A 19099-nucleotide genomic window follows, 5' to 3' on the forward strand; every position below is an offset into this window, starting at 1 on the left:
TCAGGCAGCTGTAGGAAGCCCATGGACACAACCCTGTTTGCAGAACAGTACCTGCAAGGTAGAAAGAGCTGTTGTCCTTCACTCTGCTTGCATACATATGTAGACTGGGGAGGGGAAGGGACTTTACAGCCCTGTGACAGCAGAGATCTGAAGCCTAACCAGCCTGTAGTACAGTTTGCAGTGCTACTTTAGGCACCTTAGTTCTTTACAGGTAGGTACATTCCCTCCCCAGGACACAGAAGACGTGACATCAAGCATCCCCTGGGCAGCAATTTCAGCCCTTCCTTTCCCTCCCTCCATCTCCTCTCTCCTGCTCCTTTAGTGAACATGCCCACCCTCCAACCATGAGAGAACGAAAGCTTTTAAGGGGAGATGTAATTCTCTGAGGTGTGTCTAATGTTTGATATGCTGAGGAAGAGCAAACCAGGGTTTGCCAGTGCTCCTGGGAAAACTGCTTCCCTGAGCAAGAGACACTAAAGACCACATCAACCTTTTACAGTCTGCCTCACTTCAACCTACCCAGAAAATACATGAAATTAAAGTGTTTAATTTACTCATGTTAACTTGTGAAGTTGAACTTGTTTTTTTTTTTCTTTCTTTCTTTTTTATTTTTTTTTTCTTTTTCTTTTTTTTTCAGTCTGCTTTTACCTCAGGCTGAAAAGTCGGAAGGTTCATCTAATTCACTAAAACCTCCACACTATAGATTGCCTACTCTTAGAAAGGATGCTTTCTTGATTTGAAAGCCCATGGGGACAGATGGTCGGCTGTTGGTAACATCAGGCTGTGCAATTTCATATAGTGCCCTACTTAGGGTTTTCAAGAAGTTCTGCAACCAGCAAAATCAGATTTTCAACTATAAAACGATGCACCTATTTCTACGTACAACATAATTCCTTTCTTTGCTGGGTAACTTAGAGCACTCCTTTTTATGAGCTATCATATTGCAAAGCTTCTGCTGCCCTATAGGCAGGATTTCCAGACAGCCTTGCTACTCCTGGAGCAGTTGCTGCTTGCCCAGCCTTTCCCCAGCACATGGCACTGTTATCTGACCACCAGCGACAAGCAGCAGTGATGTATGTATTAATATTGCTCTGCCTGGAGGAAATCCCTGCTGCTCTTCCATATGTCCTCCCGCTAGTAAGTCCTGATTTCTGCCAGCTCAGGACCTTTATCTGCTTTCTAGCAGATGAAGGCAGACTATTCTCCCCCAGATCTTTTTCAGTGTACTTCAAGACATGAAGAGCTCTGGTTTGAGGGACATCCTGACAACCCCTCGTACCCAGAGGTAATGGCTTCAATAAAGGTTATCAGGAAAGAAACTTCAGAACAGCTTGAAGTTCTCATCACACCACTGTTTCTGTTCTCAGTACCATTTTAAATGTGTTTATGTTCATCTGTAACAAAGAAAAGCCAACTAGCTCTGAGTTTCCAGACACCTCTGGAGCTACAGCACCTAAATCCCCAAAAATATATAAGTGACTTTTGCTCTGACTTCCAGGATAACAGATCCAAAGTCACAGAGAGGTTGGTTGCCTAATAATGCTCTAATATTTGTATTTATGTCACTGGACTGATAAAAATCCCATTATATAACCAATATTTTTTACATAACATTGCAGATTGGATACTCAAGCATCAGGCTTACGATGATACGTCTTAGAATTACACTATTTTTGGAATATCAGAGTGTCATCTTAGGATCAAACACGCAGTACTGTATTTAATGGAAACTCTGACTGTTTGCATAGAAGCATTAAACTTAATTGACTTGGAGGCGGAAAACAGCCAAACTAGTTCACATGACTAAGGCAGATGAGTATTTACTGTTTATCATGTGTGATTTTTTTTTTTTTTTATCCACTAGGTTACTTTATCTGTTCTGTTTGGGCCCTGTTTTGATGGTTTAATGGGATCCCTTGCAAACACAGGATGTGTACAGAAGGCCAACCACGAGTGCATCCTCTTAAGAAGCTTAGTCATACAAAGCCCAACCAGGTTGGGTGTCTAAAATGGTGCTGTGAACCTGAAATGAGCTGGAATGCAATACAACCCCTTCGTCTCTAAATCAAAATCAAACCGCAGCAACATCAAATTCTCACCAGCAACCAGTTCTAAGGCACTGATACCCTAGGGCAGCCCCAGTAACTGAACCATTTTATCATTTTTTTTCTCTTAATACAAAATTTATTGCACAGAACATGGTGTCAGCTCATTTAAAGAGTATCTCTTGATCAAGTTAACAAGTGAGCCTGCAGCTAAGGAAGAGAATGCCAGTGGCTAAAAATATTATTGCTGGTTGTGACCAAATGTCTGAACTAGTAAAGACTGAAAGGCAAATACAGCCTGTCTGCATTTTCAGACCAAAGGATTTCTGCGTAACATATGATTTCAGTTTGTCACTCTCTCTGTAAAACACAAGTATTATATAGCAAATTGAGCATTTACAGCAAAATAAATGTCACTGAACTAGAATAATAAAATTAAAAGTGGGGGGAGAGTGCAACTCAGCTGCTGTGACATTTCCAGCACGCCTCTGTAGAATGAGCTGAACTGCATAATTGTCTCTTCCCTAAAACACTGCCATCTTGTTTGCTAACAAAGGCCTTGGGGGCAAGAAAGAATAAATTTTAGCTTTGAAAGCTTTCATTTTTGTACATGTTGCGTGATTTCAGTTTTAATCCTGTGGGCAGCACTGAGGACTGGCTGAAAGATGAGTCTCATCCTTCATGTGCGTGCAGGGGAGAGAATGGAAGCCTACTCCTCGGCAGGCCTTCCAACGCACATGGGAAAGGTGAGGTGGAGAGCTATGGTTTGTCTTCTCCAGCTGCTGCCACCCACATGCATGTGTCTGGTGGGGATGAGGCAATGACACAACTACAACGAGCAGAGGAGCAGCTTAGCACATTTTCCTAGACAAGACCAGCATCAAAAGGAAGCCTGCTGCGTGATGAGGAGTTGTGACAAACCAGTGGCTGATCCCTAACTAAATACATCCAACGCCACACATAAATACAGTCATAGGTCAAAGGGAGGTCTGTTTCCTCACAGGCACGGCACACTGAGTAATCTGCCAGACAGCTTGCGCTTGCTCAATTGCAAGCACAACATGGAGATGACACATGATGCAAGAATCTTGCAGCTATTGACTTTTTCCTGGTTTTCTCCCACCAAGCTCTTCTCACGGTGCACACAGGAGGCAACTCCAAAGAAGCCAGTGAGTAATGCTGCGGTCTGAGTGCACCCTTAGCGAAACACAAGGCATAGGAGGGATATGGCCATGGAGGTCAATCAGAGAAAGGCCTTTGTGCGACAGCACTGTGGCCAGCCTGTGCCGCCCTTTGCCACAGCAGCAGGAGCTGACACCAAAAGGCTTCTCTACTGTTGAAACAGTGGGAGGAAACAAGATCTCCGCGGAAGATGTATTAAACAAAAAGCAGAGCACCATGACTGCAGAGTGGCACTTGTGAACCCGCTCTTGCAAAACACACTTTCCTAAGAAATCAACCCCTCTCATGGCAAGTTTCTTGATGTGTATCAGGTGAATACAGATGACAAAAGTGTGCAGGACCATGAAGCTCTGCAGCACACACCTCACCATTAAGGAAGGAACCAGACCACACAGAAATGGGTCTGATGCTGCTCTCAGTTTTGCTTTTGAGAGGAACACAGTCCACACGCTCTCAGGAAATGAACACACACAAAATAATTGACATTAGATGTCTGCTACTTTCTGTTCCACGCAGCTGCAGCTGCAAGAGCGACAGCTTCCCCTGAACACAGGTCCATCGAGGAAGTAGTTTTACCAATAAAAACCCAAGTCTCTTGTCTCCACCACTGACTTCCTTTCATGTGAGCCACAGCTCAGTAAACTGAACTTTGTCAAAGTCTGGCCCCATTAAAAAATACAATCCAAAACAAAACAACAAATACAATAGTGGTTTTTTTTTTTTTTTTTTTTTGATTATTATTTTTTTAAGGGGATCAAGATATATCTATCGTTTTGCTTTTTATTCCTCGGAGTTGCAACTTTTTTTTTTTTTTTTTTTTTTTTTTTTAATGACAACCAGTTCATCTGCACATCCTAAGTTTGAAGAACTGTCAACAATGTTCTGTAGATGCTTATGGCAGCAGATTATTGATATTGGGCTACTATTCTGAAGAGCCTGGATGCACTTCCATCACCACCAAATCCCACCAGGTATCATTGTACTAACTAGGTTTATATGTGCTCCTCACCACCGAAGAGAGAAGAGACTCGTGGGTAGATATTTGGAAGGTCTCTTGAGGACCTTCAAGTCCAAGCAGCCCCAAGAATCCTTGACATGAACTAAAGACAAGAAAAGAGCAATTCCCTGCTGGTGCCATTTTCTTTGGTGAGCCTAAAGTCACTATACTGGAGACAGTGCCCCCACTGACAGCCTTTTCTTTTGCAGACAACACGGTTCAGAGCAAAGAGAAGCTCTCATTTACAGGGACTACTGCAGTAAATGCTCTGAAGTTCTGAACTGAAATCTTTACACCTCTCCTAAAATAATGTGATTGTTTAGTAGCATCACAGTGACCAATTGTCATTTATATCCACCTTTTTCTGATAGGGTACTCAATGCCTTCCCCTGCAGATAAAGGAGATAAAAGACAGAATTTACCTACAGCAAATGGAAATATAATCTCTCTTAAACTTCAGATCCCCCTTTTAAATCCTTCTCAAGCAGATTTTTCTGTACACATCATGATTATTTTTCTCAAAACAATGTAGTAAACCAGAGGTGAAATGCTGTAGATTCAGCAAGGCAACAGAGACTGTTACTAAAAATAATAGTTGATGAAAGCCTCTTATGGAGTATTAATATACTAAACTATTGTCTGTTTTGGAACAACAACTGGAGGTTACATTAAGTGGCATGCAATTACACATTCATCTCCAATTAAAAATAATGGGTGGGCTAAAACCTTTTATTGTATACAGGCCACTGTATCACAATGTGCTAAGCTGTGCATTCCATGCCCACCATTATACCTAATGTGTCTAAAATAGTTCTTACGTTTCTCATTTTTGTAAACTATTATAAAGATGTACTGTATTTTAAGTTGATAGTAGGTATCAAGGAAGAAATAAGTCCAGAAATAAAGAAAGGATCTAGGTATAGGATGAGCTAATTCAGTTGTTCCCCCAAATAACCCTGTAGAGATTATCATGGTAACAGCAGGTCTGGCCTATTTACTGCAGCGACTTCCTTTCCTCCTACTCTCTCCTTTATCCTTTCCAATCCATCTCCATACTTGTCAAGGTTATTAATGACGTTTTCCTGGCCAAGTTCATGAGCCTCTCCTCTGTGCTTAGTATTCATGACCCAAATGGTAGTAAAGGGATGAAAGGGCAGGGGGTGAAGGCTAAGTGAGGCAAATGAGAGGAGAACCAGACGCTGATGCCACTGCTGTCACCACGGAGGAAGAAGAGCACCAAGGCCCCCACAGTGGGGCTGGCAGGAACCACTTCAATTGCAAAGAGGGCTTTCTAAGGAAAACTGCACTGGATTTATTTTTGAATTACTTCTTGTTCTCTTTGTGGATGCAACACATATGATTGACTGCAATGTATGTGAATAAGTACTGTTATCACACCTATAAATGATAAAGAGTATCTATGACAAGATCCAGTCTGTAGTCAGACCAAAATTAAACATAATATTTATCCCAATCTTTGTCAAAAATCTGCAGTGATCTTGTTATTCTATCAATAATGTTCTTCAGATAACAAAACTAACACAGTATTTTTCTAAAGAACAGACATTTAAGGATGGACTGAAGGGATGGATGGCAGGAATCTAATCTAAAACAGTTATCTGGGCTCTCTCCATAATCAAAGGAGAAAAACGAAACCTCCAGACAATGATTCATCCTCTTCTAAGACAGACCAAGTTTCAAATGGTTGTGCTTGCAGCTCTTTTATGGATGATATAAGGAAATTAGATGACTGAGATAGAAAGACAGCTTACTTTAAGCTATCTAAAATTACATAAGATTAATCTCTCTTTGAGCTCTTTTCTATTTCTATTTTTTCTACCATCTATTCAATTTTAGAATAAATTGAATAAGGTACCCTTTTTTTATTGGCCTAAACTATATCTATGAGTAATTATAGAACAGTAACTTAACTTTGTTTTGGATATTAATACTTGCCATACTTTAGAGATAGGTAAGATGCTCTGAATCCAGGGACTACCCAGTTTGCTGTATTATTTGTTACTCAGCTACATATGTAAGTTCATCTGGACTCATTGGATGAAGTTTTTTTCAGAAAGTATAACTGTGGAGGAGTCGGTACACAATTAATACAAATTTCTAATGCTGACTATACAGGTAGCCAGCATTTTGACATTTCACCCACAGAGGAAATAGCCTAGCAACATAATGAACTTAATATGATATAAAATGGCCTCTCTGAATTACGAGGGAAGTGACTCATGCTGTCTGCAAGATATGGGGCTATTAGTCAAGAGACAGATTTAAAAAAATATTGTAAACATCATAGTTTTTATCCAGACCCTCAGTGGATACTGGCTTCAGAGCACATAAGTTATACACATATTTGACCTGTCCATATTTTTATGTTTTCACTGTGAAGCTCTTCCTTGCTGAAGAAATAGCACTTTGTTTGGGAGAGCCAGCTTGCCATCGATTAAAACAGTCATTTCCCTGCAAGGAGACTGCAGAGCTTGAACGAAAGCCAAGCATGCTGAGCTACCATAATGAAGTGGAGAAGTTAACACGTCTGCTTCCCAGTCTAGATGGAAAGGAAAGCAAGAATGTCCCCCCTGAGTAAGGCAATGTATGTGAGTGTGCCGCAGTGCCCATGGAGGGACAGGAACAAGGATGGAGGTGCCGTGAGCACAGGAACCCTGTCATTGGGGCCCTGGTCTTGCTCCGGTGCAGTTGTTGAGCATAGCTGCTGATGCACTGCAGGAGCTGGTTGGGTGCCGTGCTAAATCACAGGGTTAACCAAGAACCATACTTTGTGAGATGGTGTTAAGTCTGTTTAATGTCAGGACATGAAATGAGTGAACTTGATAGAAAATGCCAGTGCTGTATCGCTACTGTCTTTTAGAGACAGTGGGCATAAGGCCTGTATGTTTGACCATATGCCCCACCACACACCCAAACATGTACATAGCATGATAAAAACATGCCTACCTACTCACTTTTAGGTTAATTCTCATTTTTGTGTCTCAAACAGTACTATGCCCTATAAACAGGTGCTATCTCAAAGCAATACAGTAACAAGCTATCTGCTCCAAACACAGTGAAACCAAACATACGAAAATAAATAAAATTCAAAAAATAAAATACAGAAATTGCTTCTGTTTCTCACTTGGAGTTTGGATACTGTATGATGTTGTGAGAAAACTTTTTTTAGAGGGCTACCTAGCTGCATGTGCTCTGGGCTGAAACCTAAGGACCACAGTCAGAGGTTCTGTTCATATAGAGGAGCAAAACTCTAGTCCCCTGGGATCATGACAAAACAAAGAGCAAAATAGTTTTCAGGAAAGTTTCCCAGAAATCACAGAATCAGACAGAAATGGCATTTATGTTCTGAGCCACTAACCACTCGGCAGAGCCAGCTGATCTCTGGAGGGACTCAGAGCAATGCCGAGAGAGCTGCCAGAATGTAAAGTATGCTGTGGCAGTCTCAGGAGCTAGCAGCATCACCACGAGCTTTGCCCTAGCTTAAGACAGCTTAAAACAACAGACTTTAATGCATACTGAAGAAGAGATGTGTGTAAGTGAAATGGAACAAATAATTCGTGAATCAGTGATTTGTGAACCAGTGATCATCTTGTCTAACAAACTGGCAATCTGTAAAACATAATTGTTCCTGGAAAGTAACAGTTCGGGACTTGATCCTCAACAGTGTGATGCTCTGTTCGTTCAGAGCTCACAGGGAGATGGAGATGATAGGCAATTTGCAGGGAAGACAGTGCCAATATCAGCAATAAGCAGCAAACAGGATTCTTCTCTAGTTTTGACAGTTCCTGGGTGTTGTGAAGGAACTCTAAAGCTTCAGTCTCAAACTTACAAAGAGCATGACAGAGCTATAATTCTGCTCAGCAGTCACGACACTGTCAGGTAAAATATGTAGTGCAGTGAACTAGAAATGGACTAATGTGTTTTTAAATTATCACTAATACTTCTGCCCTGTTTTACTGCCATATCTTGTGACTTCTTCCTGTAATAACACATAAACTAGGCAGGCAATGTAAGGTGAAAATAATATTTTATGCCATTTAGGACACAAAGAAGGCAATTAGCAAATAAGAGAACAGTATGTAAAGTATGTACAGAAAAAAACAAAACAACACAAACAAACAGTATGTAAAGTACACAATGTTGTGCTTTATGACTGCAAGCTTGTATTCCAGTATCCTTTGTGGATGGCATGAAGAAAAAAAAAAAAAAGAAGAAAAAAGGGGGCAGTAAGAACCCACTATCCACATAAGTAAGTGAAACTGTGGCATGGAAGGAATCATTGGGTTTGGTGCTGGGCCAGCTGTGGCTAGTCTGAGCTGAGCTGTACATCCCCGAATGCTTCCATGTCCCAACATGAGCTCCCCTGAGGTGGGAGCATATGGTATTTACAACTTACTCGATTGTGATATATGTGCTTCTGTCCCATCAAGCTTCAAGGAATGTCACTCATGAGAGACAGGGTCAAATCCTTGACTGTCATCCCAAAACTAGTGGCATGGCTGTATAACCTTTGGTATTTTTCTGACTAATGGCTCTAAAATGCATGTTTGCTTGGAAACAGAGCAGGAATCCATCCAGAGAAAAGCAGCGTGGGGTTAAAGAAGAGACAGGAAGCTCTGCTCTCAGATGTGAATTTTTACCTTATATGCATGAAGTTTACCCTATACATTACACTCCCCCGTGGTATAGGAGAAAAATTTCTAGAGCATAAGCCTGCATTAGCTTCTGTTCTCCACTTGGACACAGCATGGAAATAAAGTTATTGCGGTAGGAATTCATCCATTTGTTGGAAAGTGGAAAACTGCCTGCAGGAAGGGGCAATTGTACTCTGGAGAGCAGGCAGCCTGCTTTGGCTCCTTCCAGCCCACTCTGCAGAAAAAGCAGCTCAGTGCATCACCAGCTTCTTCTTCTCCTGAATGCAGCTTCTGATCTGCACCAGGCCCTTGATCAGCTTCTCCTTTCCCACAAAGAAGCAAGGAGCTACTGTATGCTGCAGACCAGACATGAAAAAGCACGGTTCACTGGGCTTTTCTAAGGGCGTGTTATAGGATACTCAAACCACTTGAGATCCTACACTTTGAACTTGTGTAAAGTACCAGAATGTATTCGAGTTGTTTTATTTTCTCTTCGAAAGCATTGTTTCATGTCATGTTTGCCTTGCCTGTTGCTTGAAGCTGTTTTTGTTCCACTTTTACTCTGTGGGCAAGTAGCGGTACTGCTACCTTTGAAACCACATTTGCATTCCCATGGCCATTGAAGAGAAACTCAGACAAAGGCTGACCTTACTTCTCTGTTAGTGAATGAGGACATAAAGGCTGTATAATCCCAGTTTTATTTTCCTGTACAGCGCAGCATCAGGTGTCACCTGACCCTGATGTCCTTACAGCTCCCCATGACCCCCAGCCCGCTGCCCTCTGGTATGAAGTGGCAGCTTTTGTTGTTGATGGCAGGACTTGCACAGCTGCTTCCGTCATTGTTTGGAGGGGGACAGATGGCTGCTCTCAACACAAAAAGGAGATTAAAAAAGAGCGGAGGGAATGACATCACTGCCCAGCCCGGGGTTTACTCCATCGGACCCATGGGGCTACCACCAGCATAAACTCAAAGTGCAGTTGAGTCTGCCCGCTCAAAGGAAAAAGTCTGTATTTTGCAGAACAAAATGCATTTCTTTTGAAATGTGCAGTTGCCAGCACTTCTGTATTTATATCCTTTTACAGCTGTTTAATTAATCTGAATAGATACTGTCCTATCATCAGCAGCACTTTTAAAGTTCTCAAAAAGCAAGACTGATGCTGTATTCTCTCTCTCTCTCAATGCCTGTAGCTCAACTGCAGCAACTTGGCTTACAGCTTATTTATTTTGTTTTGCTTGTGATGAGGAGTTCATAAGAAATGGTTGGGGAAACACAGAATAAATTAGCTTTGCTGTTATAAAGAATATTTTTTCTCTGTAAAGGATTTCATCCATATTTTATAGCCCCACTTAAGTCAAAGGAATTAAACAGCACAAGACTGTAGTTAGTTTTGTAGTCACTTTTCTCCCATGAATGTAGCTCCAGATCTATGAAATCACTCTCACTTCTCTTCTTTCTGATCATTGGATACCAAGGGATGGCAGCTGGTGTGGTGCTCCAGGACAGACTCTCAGAACATCCAAACTAGACTGCGTGTACAGTGATCTCATCCAGCTAAAATATTTTCTGCAGTTTACCTGGCTAGCATTTACCTGAAGTTATACATCACCTGATTATCTGATTACTGTTTAGATCAGGGAAATTTGGCCTCTGAATGCATGTGGTACTTGGTACGATCATGTTTTTCCGCAGAGCACAGATTTTTGCTTTGCAACAGATGAGGTTCCTAGCAGAAGCATATAAAAAAAAAGAATATCCCAACATGGAAATAATAGTGTCATCTTTCCAAAGTGTGGAAAGATCCCTGAAACAAGCTAGCAGTATACATAAATTTTGATTTTATTTATTTATTTATTTAAATAAGCTATCATGGACATGTATTATGTCCCTGGCAATTAGAGCAGGATTTCTGAATTCAGAAACAGTTACACTGTTGACCACACAGACTGGGATGAAATAATTAACCTATAACCTGTGCCTCCATTTTTCCAGCTGTAAAATTGACAAAATAAAAGCCTGCCTATGGTACTTGGGCTTCTGTAAGATCTAAGCACTCACGAGCCTCTGTTATGGTTTAGGGGGAATAGCACGACAAACAGAAGTACAATTTTACAAGGAATAGTAATACTTTGGTAACATTTGTAAAATAAAGCTCAATCAGGCAAACGCTAATGTTCATTTTGATCCACTGTGTTAAGTGTATTATTGCACTGAAGTGGTTACACTGCACTTAGGTATGTTTCATTGAAGATGATCATCAAAGTGGCCTCACAGCTGCTATCACGCTCCTTATGTTACCACCACTAAACATTACCAAAAGGATCAGAAATGATTTTTCCAATCTGCTTTATTCCACCTTCCCTATGCAACAACTGACAGACACGTGTGAAGGTGAAGCCATTCCACCAAGAATAAAAAGCTCCTTCAAGGAAGGTATTGAGCATCTTCTCCACAGGGGCATTGCCAGGATCAAGAAAGCCCCCAGCACCTTCTGTCATCAAGGTCTTCTTTCCTTGAGTGACTGGGGACACCACAGACCCACTCCTGTTCATGGCTCGAGCTGAGACTGGGACCCACCACCCACTGGTGCCCCATGGTAGCTTGTGCCCCAGCTCCTGAGCCAGGAGGATGTTTTTGCTGATAAAAAGATAAGGTTCCATGCGAGACGTCACTGTCTCTGTGTGGTTTTGCCCCAAGAACCAAGTTAAGCCTTTTCTTCTTGCATATAACCACACAAAATAAGGTTCAAATTATTCCCTCCGGCGCAGCTGTACAAACCAGCTCTATCTGTGAGACTTCTCGAATAAACCCACGGCTTTCAGTGGATTTGCACAGCTGTGGCCAGTGGATGGGAATGCAGAAAACCATTATGCTGATGAGACAAGAGACATAACAGACGCCATCAAACTCACTCTGAATTTCACTGTCTCAGCAATGCTGACAGTAACAACTGCACATACTGGAAGGGCCCAAACCGGTGCTGTGCTGCACATCTTCCACTGCCATTAATTCGTCTGGAGCTGAAGGCTTCCAGCACACCATGGAGTTGGGCCAGGGGTTAAGACAGAACAGAGGGAGGACTCATTTGATTCATCAAATATCACCGGGTTTTATTTCACTAATCTGAGAAGAACTGTGCATTAGTCAGCATGTTTGAACTTGGAGGAGGGGGGGGGGAATTTTCAGGGAAACAGCATTTTGGAGAATATGTGACTCATCAGGCTGGGAACTCGCACAGGGAAGTTCTGACCAAGACCCACGTTCCCTTTTTCATTCTCTCTCTCTCTCTTTTTTTTTTTTTTTTTTTTTTTTTTAACCTGTGGAATCATTGAAGTTTGAAATACCTTAGCAAGGAATCTTCTGTTTCCAGTTGGAAATGTTTTGTTAAAAACAGTTAATAACACATGAAAAACAGTTGGAACAGGTTCAGCCACTCTAACTCAAAATTTGTGCTACATTTTATCCTGTTTCCTCAGTGTTAGTTCATAAATAGTTGAGTGTTTTACATTTATCACAATTCAGAATGAAGTAAACATAAGAACTGTAAAATTTTCCCAATGCTACTACAGCCCCCGCTACGTTGCTTTGATAAAATGTGTGTTTCAAAGGAGATTCTCTATGAGAGCAGAGTTGTATTCCCCTGGACAAGCTCACTGCGGAGACATGGGGGCTTTGCATTCTTTTTCTTTCTGTTTATCTGTTGGTCCCCAGAGCTCCGTTAATCTGCAGTGACAGCTTCAGCCCCACTGAGAATGGCTCTTCTGCTACTAAAACAAAAGGCAAATATCTAAATACTTTATAATTTGAAGTAGGAAAGAACCTAATTCTCACGGCTGAAGTGAGGAATAACAGAAAAATCATGTCTTCAGCAGTCTGGTGTGAATCACTGCTGTTTTCTACTTTCATTTTTGCTCTCTCAGGACTTAAAGAAAGATAGACTTAACCTCGGCAGCACAAAAAAGGAGCCATGCCACTGCCATGCCCTTGCAAAGGCTGATTCAAGAGAAGCGCCCCTGAAGGAATGCCTTGGAAAGACTCAGCTCTTTGCAAAGTATCACACTTCAGACCTGGTGGAGCGGAGAGACATGCTTAATACAGACGGCATTAATGAAGGATTTACTCAGCAAGAAGCAGACAATGCCACGTTTTAAACCCCATTTTATACAAATTACTTTCCAGAGCACAAGACAAAAGCTAAAATCAGGCTTCACTGCACTGAAAGAAAACCATAGCTCCTTTTACATCATTTTGGGTAGTACATTTTCACACCACACTAAATGCTTCCATTTATACTAAGTTAATTTCCAAATTGGCAGAAAACTTTTAACTTATTTTGAAATTGTAACATAAAGAATAACTGCTCCTGGGCTCTACATTTTGAAAAACAGGCTGAGCACTGTTTGTATTGCAGATTGAGACAAAGTAAGTTAATTTATCACTTAAATGCATTTTCACTTCATTTTAAAATCATCTAATTTGCTTTAAGAGGTTTAACAAGTCAGCTTACTATTGCTGTGATACAGAGAGATTTCATTAAACAAACTGCCATCTTCTATCAGCATCATCATGATTGCATCCTGCCCTTGTTTTATTTTAATTTATAGCAATTTTTTGCAACTTGCCAACATGGACTCTTTGTAATTTAACGTAATTACAAAATCGGCATAGAAAGAAATTCAGCTGCTTTTATTTTCCCCGTGCTCCACATTTCATTCACACACCAGTTTCACAGCCTTCACTACTGCATGGTGAAGTGATGATACTCCACAGATCAACAGATTTGGATGCTTTCATGATGTTTAGGATGAACCCTTTCCACTAGGGGACTTTTTTCCTTCCTTACTAATCTTCTTCATTAACTTCAGCGGCGGCAATATGTTGTGATGAGAAAGATTATCTTCTCAGGTGATAGTTCACGAATTTCATAAAGCTTTGCAGGTCAGAACACAACATCTAAAATTTGTTTGCAAACTAATAAATAAAATGTGCTTTATGATCCACTGAAGAGTCTGTTGCTCTAGCACCAGTTTTTTGTTTGCTTTTTAGGAGTACCCCTACACGCAGATCAGTAACAGCAGTGGGACAGATCAGCAATGGCTGCTTCTAAAGGAAATCACTACAGCCCCCAGTTAGACATAGGTTTAGAAATAAATAACAATAATAAAGCCCTTACTAGATACAACTGCATGCAAATACCAGAGAGCAGCAACACCCCTGGCTCCAGTAACAAACACCAGGCAAACACCCTGGCCTGAAGGAGCAGCTGTGATCCAGTAGACTTGCAGGCTGCTTCATCATCACCCAGCTTCAGCTGCAGCTGATTGAGAGCTTCAGCCAGGCTGCTGGGAACCAGGGCTTCAGCGAAGGCAACAGTCTTCTTCCGAATTGCTTGGCAAGTTTAGGTGGTGAGTAAGCTGTTCATTTCCACAGATTTCATTTCCGTTTCAAGTCCTACACCTCCCTGTAACTGCACTCACATGGACTCTGCAGGGCAAAGGCAGAGGGGAACATCTGTCCCAGGGAGCCCCCAGGACAAAGAAGCAGCAACTGGAAATGAGCAAGTGGTGTCTCTCAGCTAATGACGTGACCATTAAAAGGAATTATATCTGTCTTCCCAGCTGTTCATACTGATCAAGGATGGTCTCAGCAGTATGAGATACATATGTGCTCACTGACAAGGGGAAGAGTTAGGAAACACCCAGGTGCCAGCTACATTGACCCAGCCAGTAAGGGCCATGTAACCTGGCTTTGGCACATTGTCTGCCAGGGAATGGGATGGTGGGAGCATCACTTCTTAAAAACCATATGAGGTGCTTAAGCGCCAAATGAGGTCAAAAGGGCCTTAGAGATCAATTTAGAATAAGGAGATTAACTTTGTAGTTTAGCACAGAACAATGTCAGGGGAAGTTAATACTACAGGTGAGAAAGAATTGTGCAGAATCTGGCAGATTTTCCACAACAACAATGTATGAGAAAAACAACAGCTGGGCAATGAGGAAACTCTTCTGAGGAGCTGGAGCAAGCTGTTTAGAGCACTTCTCCTCCACAGGTACAACGTCAAAGACAACTCACAGCTGCAGTACTTTTATTACTTACTATTGAGCAATTAAGAGTTTCCCTTGAAGAATTCAATGAAAATTCTGCCTCACCAGATTCTTCTGTAGGTGGGTACCAGCTCCAAGCAGGGATCTCTGCTGTCTCACAATGACGGCCTTTTACCCTGTGTATTGTTCACCTTCTGTTTCCTGCCCTTGTGTAATTGCCTGTCTGATGCTAGAAGTGGGCCAACCATCCTACTGAATGCACTTGGGCTACTGTTTTCAATGCAGCTTTGCTTCAGCCATCCATATTATCAATATTCCAGTCATTTCCTGTTCATATTCAGCTGAGATGACTCTCATAACTGTATGCAGCATCAGATAAGAAAAAAATATTTACTAAATTAATTCCACGGGTGAAGTTTCATTTTTGTTTCATAAGATGTCTTGAATCACTAATATATATTAACTCATTGCCTAGAGAAACTTTTTTTTTTTTTAAATGAAATGTCCTCTACGGTTAGATATATTGTAGTTCATGTAGTGAACTGAATGATCAGACATTCTAGATTTGCAGAAGTACTTTCCTGTGTGCCTTAGGAATTCTGCAGTTTACAATGATTTGTATTTGCAGGAACTCTTTAGGATTCAAGGTGTGTTTTTTTTTTTTTTTTTAACTGGTAGAGTCACAAAGTAAGAAGAACTTTTCTTTGGTAAATCTGCACAGCATCGCTATTTATTGTTAATAAGAAATATTGTATTTATCATCAGAAAATCTTCAAAGTATGCAAGGTATCAATGAGCTGCATGACTAATTTATAAAATTCATTAACATTTTAAGTGGCTACTATGAGCTAAATAGCACATATAAGAGAGCATTGACTTTGACATCTCGTTTCCCCATGTTCATATTTTGGTGAAGACTCCCACTGACTGAACAGACTCCTTGCTTTCAGTAGTGTTTATTATTTGCATTGCAATAGTGCACAGGAGTTTGAGCCTTTGGCCAGCTCACGACAACAGCAATGCTGTACAAACACAGAGGAAAAGATTGTTCCCTGCCCTGAAGAGCTTACAGTCTAGAAAGCTGCCCCACCTTCATAACAACTCCTTTTTCTTTCATATATATGAAATGGAACATAATTGCAACAGAAAAAGACATTCATTTTTAAGGCTGTGAAGCAGAATTCGCAAATAATGGAGCAAGGACCCAACAGCAAATTACCAGAGTGTTTTAAAAGTGCACTGCATATAATACCTGAAGTACTAAAGCTCCTGGCTCTCCGTTGGTTAAGTGCTGAATTAGTGATTAACATGCAAACAAAGAGGAAGAGAGAAGTGGAAGCCTCCTTCCAGTTCACTAAGAACACACCTTTTACAGGTTTTTCTCCTTGCTGTCCCTGTTTTGCCCAGAATAACCAGATCCCCTGCTTCTTCAGAGAATAAATTGGCACAAGTTCAAGAGAGAAATGTGTAGTACAAAGGACAAAATTATTCAATACTTATCAGAACCTAGATCTTTCCTTGGATATTATCATGGGATTTAGATTGTTTTACAACCAGATACTCCATTTTGTAATTTCCAACAAGCCCCAGTCTGCCTGAGAACCAACCTTTGCTATAGTAAAAGTCTTACATCCATAACACATACACAACTGAAACACTTTGTACACAGAGAAATTATTTTTAGAACATCTACTGAAAAATTAAAAATATTTTAGCTCTAAACAAGCCTCTGTTAGACTTTCCATTAAAAATACATCTTTAAAATAACTTCCGAAGTTTATAAATAGACTGCAAATTAAAATGCTTGGGAGCCAAGAAATACCAAAGTTAAGAACTATCTGAAGAATTCCAGCACTGCCATTCTGGGCACAACAAGAACCTACCTACTTACAGGCAATATATTTTGTCTAATTCTATATATATGTGTGTGTGCGTATGTGTTTGTATTTATAGAGTCTGCCATTCCATGGACATAATAGGAAAGAGGCAAATATTATGAACAAGGTGTTGTGGATTAATGTGGTGATTTATCAAACAGTGTAACTGGACTAGATGTGTCCAAAAAGCAAGGCTTTTGTTCTTTGTAAAATTTCTTGTCTTTTTCCCCAAATTTTAAAATGCAGGGGAATGGTAGGCATTTGGTGAAAGCAGTTTTCCGGGAAAAATGACAGTATTTCAGATCTTTCAGTATCTGGGGAGGATCTGCCAGCCAGCCAGGGGACTGTGTTTCGGCCTCCCAGCTCAGTGGCAGACTGCCTAAGGGCCAAGGATCATTAAATTCCAACATAATTGGCCAATTTATCAGGCAGATTATATCAAGGCTGAGGACACCCAAAAAAAAATCCAAGGAAGTGCCAAGGTGTGAGTGCTGAGGGCGCAGGTGTGATGTGCGAACATGTATTCAATAAAGTATTTTTTGATTTTTTTTAATGAAATACTTCCAAGCCTAAATGTATATTTTCTGAAAAATAAAAAACAAACAAAAAAAAAACTAGGTGTTGCTGGAGAAGTTCCAAATGTCTCTAACCTGGCCTTCTGCCGAAGGAGATAGACTGTGCTTACTGGAAGAACCAGGACTAATTTAATGAGCAGTGGATCTACTTTTTCAGCAGCAAAGATAAAAATAAATATTGAGCAGCTGCCTGCTTCACTATGCAGCAGCCACAGGCTTTAATCCATTTGATAGACAATAACTTTGCATGGAAACCAAAGAATAGTGGGAGTATTTCATATTTATGAATCTATTATACTCACATACTACAACATTATAGTATTTATCTTCAGTATATCTGCATATGTATATATCTTTTGATATGCTATACACATATAATATATAAGCATCTAATATGCATATCAATATATAAGCATCTCTATATTTAAATTTAATTAGCTGGCTGTATTTGAAAAATGTGTTACAGGCAAAAGAAATACTTGGCATGCCAAGTGGAGCCATGCACAGTAAACACCACACTCATGTACCAGAAGTCTGTCTCTAAACCAGAGAAAATAAATTGCTTACAGGTAAAATATAATTATCAGGATGTTTCATTAGAAATATGCAAATATTTGGAATTTCAGAATCACAGTTTTGGATAGTACAGTCCCACCCTACTGAATTTTGTAGTAGTTGATATATAGGGAATAAGTACAGTAGTTAGAAGGAGTGAACAATTTATTATTATTTTTTTTAATATGCACCTCTGTTTAGAGCATAATCAAACTAAGAAAGCTTTTATTTCAAGCAAAAAGTGCCACCTGTCCATTTTCCTGCATGCCTTTCAAATGTTATTGTTGAAAAAAGTGCTAGAAAGTCTACAATTGAAATAGCTTTCTATCTGGAGCAGTTGTGTACACTTACTGTCAGTGTGTGTGCTGGGTAAGTAAGAACCTGAACTATTTACTAAGGGAAGATAAATCACCTTTCTCTAACATGATATCAGTAATTAGTAGAAGTTATTTGGGCCAACATTCCTTCCCAGCCAGCAGGGACAAGATTGCAGCACCTTGCATCACTTAAGAAGACTACCCATGAATTTTTTCTTTCTCATGTAGTCTTTGATGGAGTCTTGCTTGACCACCTTCAGGTGGACATACTTCTACGTCCTTTGTTTCAGATCAAAGTCTCCAGCGGCTCTGCATGACACAGGTTGCAGCCACCAAGTCCTTGGGATGCTGAGAGCACCCAGCATCATGCTGCAGTCCCTGGTGCTACACCTTCCTGCACTGCCCCCCACTCACTTTCTGAGTTTCTGATGCTTTGCGTAAGAAAACCACCTGTAATATTCTTACCCTAGTTTTGGGCTGGAACTCCAACTGGACAGCATTCCCTTCTCCCCAGTACTTTCCATCAGTGCTTGGAACTTGGCTTCTCCCATTTCCTTCTAACATACAAGTTTGGCAGTATATGGGAACACCTACTTGGCTCAGTTTCTGAGATGGATAGATTTTGGAGGGCAAAATGGAAGAAAAAGCACCAGGCAAGACTGATCCATTAACCTGCTCTTTTTAATTTTTATTATTATGATTTTTTTTTTTTTTGGAGTACCATTCCAGCTGCAGGTCCTGCTTAAGTTCTGCTACGGATCACCTAGTGTACTTCTGGATTTTGTAAAACAAGAGCTGTCATAGCCAGGAATGCAAGATAAATCATTACAAGTAACTTATAAATAAATACAGC

The 19099-nt window shown here is 40.6% G+C and overlaps 1 protein-coding gene across 1 annotated transcript in view; it reads right to left on the minus strand.

The window, feature by feature from the left end:
• The window catches only part of CHN2 (chimerin 2), a 164139-nt gene that overhangs the window by 26506 nt on the left and 118534 nt on the right, over positions 1–19099 (minus strand). The gene's annotated exons all lie outside the window — the stretch shown is intronic.

Source organism: Anas platyrhynchos, chromosome 2, assembly GCF_047663525.1.
Source record: "Anas platyrhynchos isolate ZD024472 breed Pekin duck chromosome 2, IASCAAS_PekinDuck_T2T, whole genome shotgun sequence".
Lineage (NCBI taxonomy): Eukaryota > Metazoa > Chordata > Aves > Anseriformes > Anatidae > Anas > Anas platyrhynchos.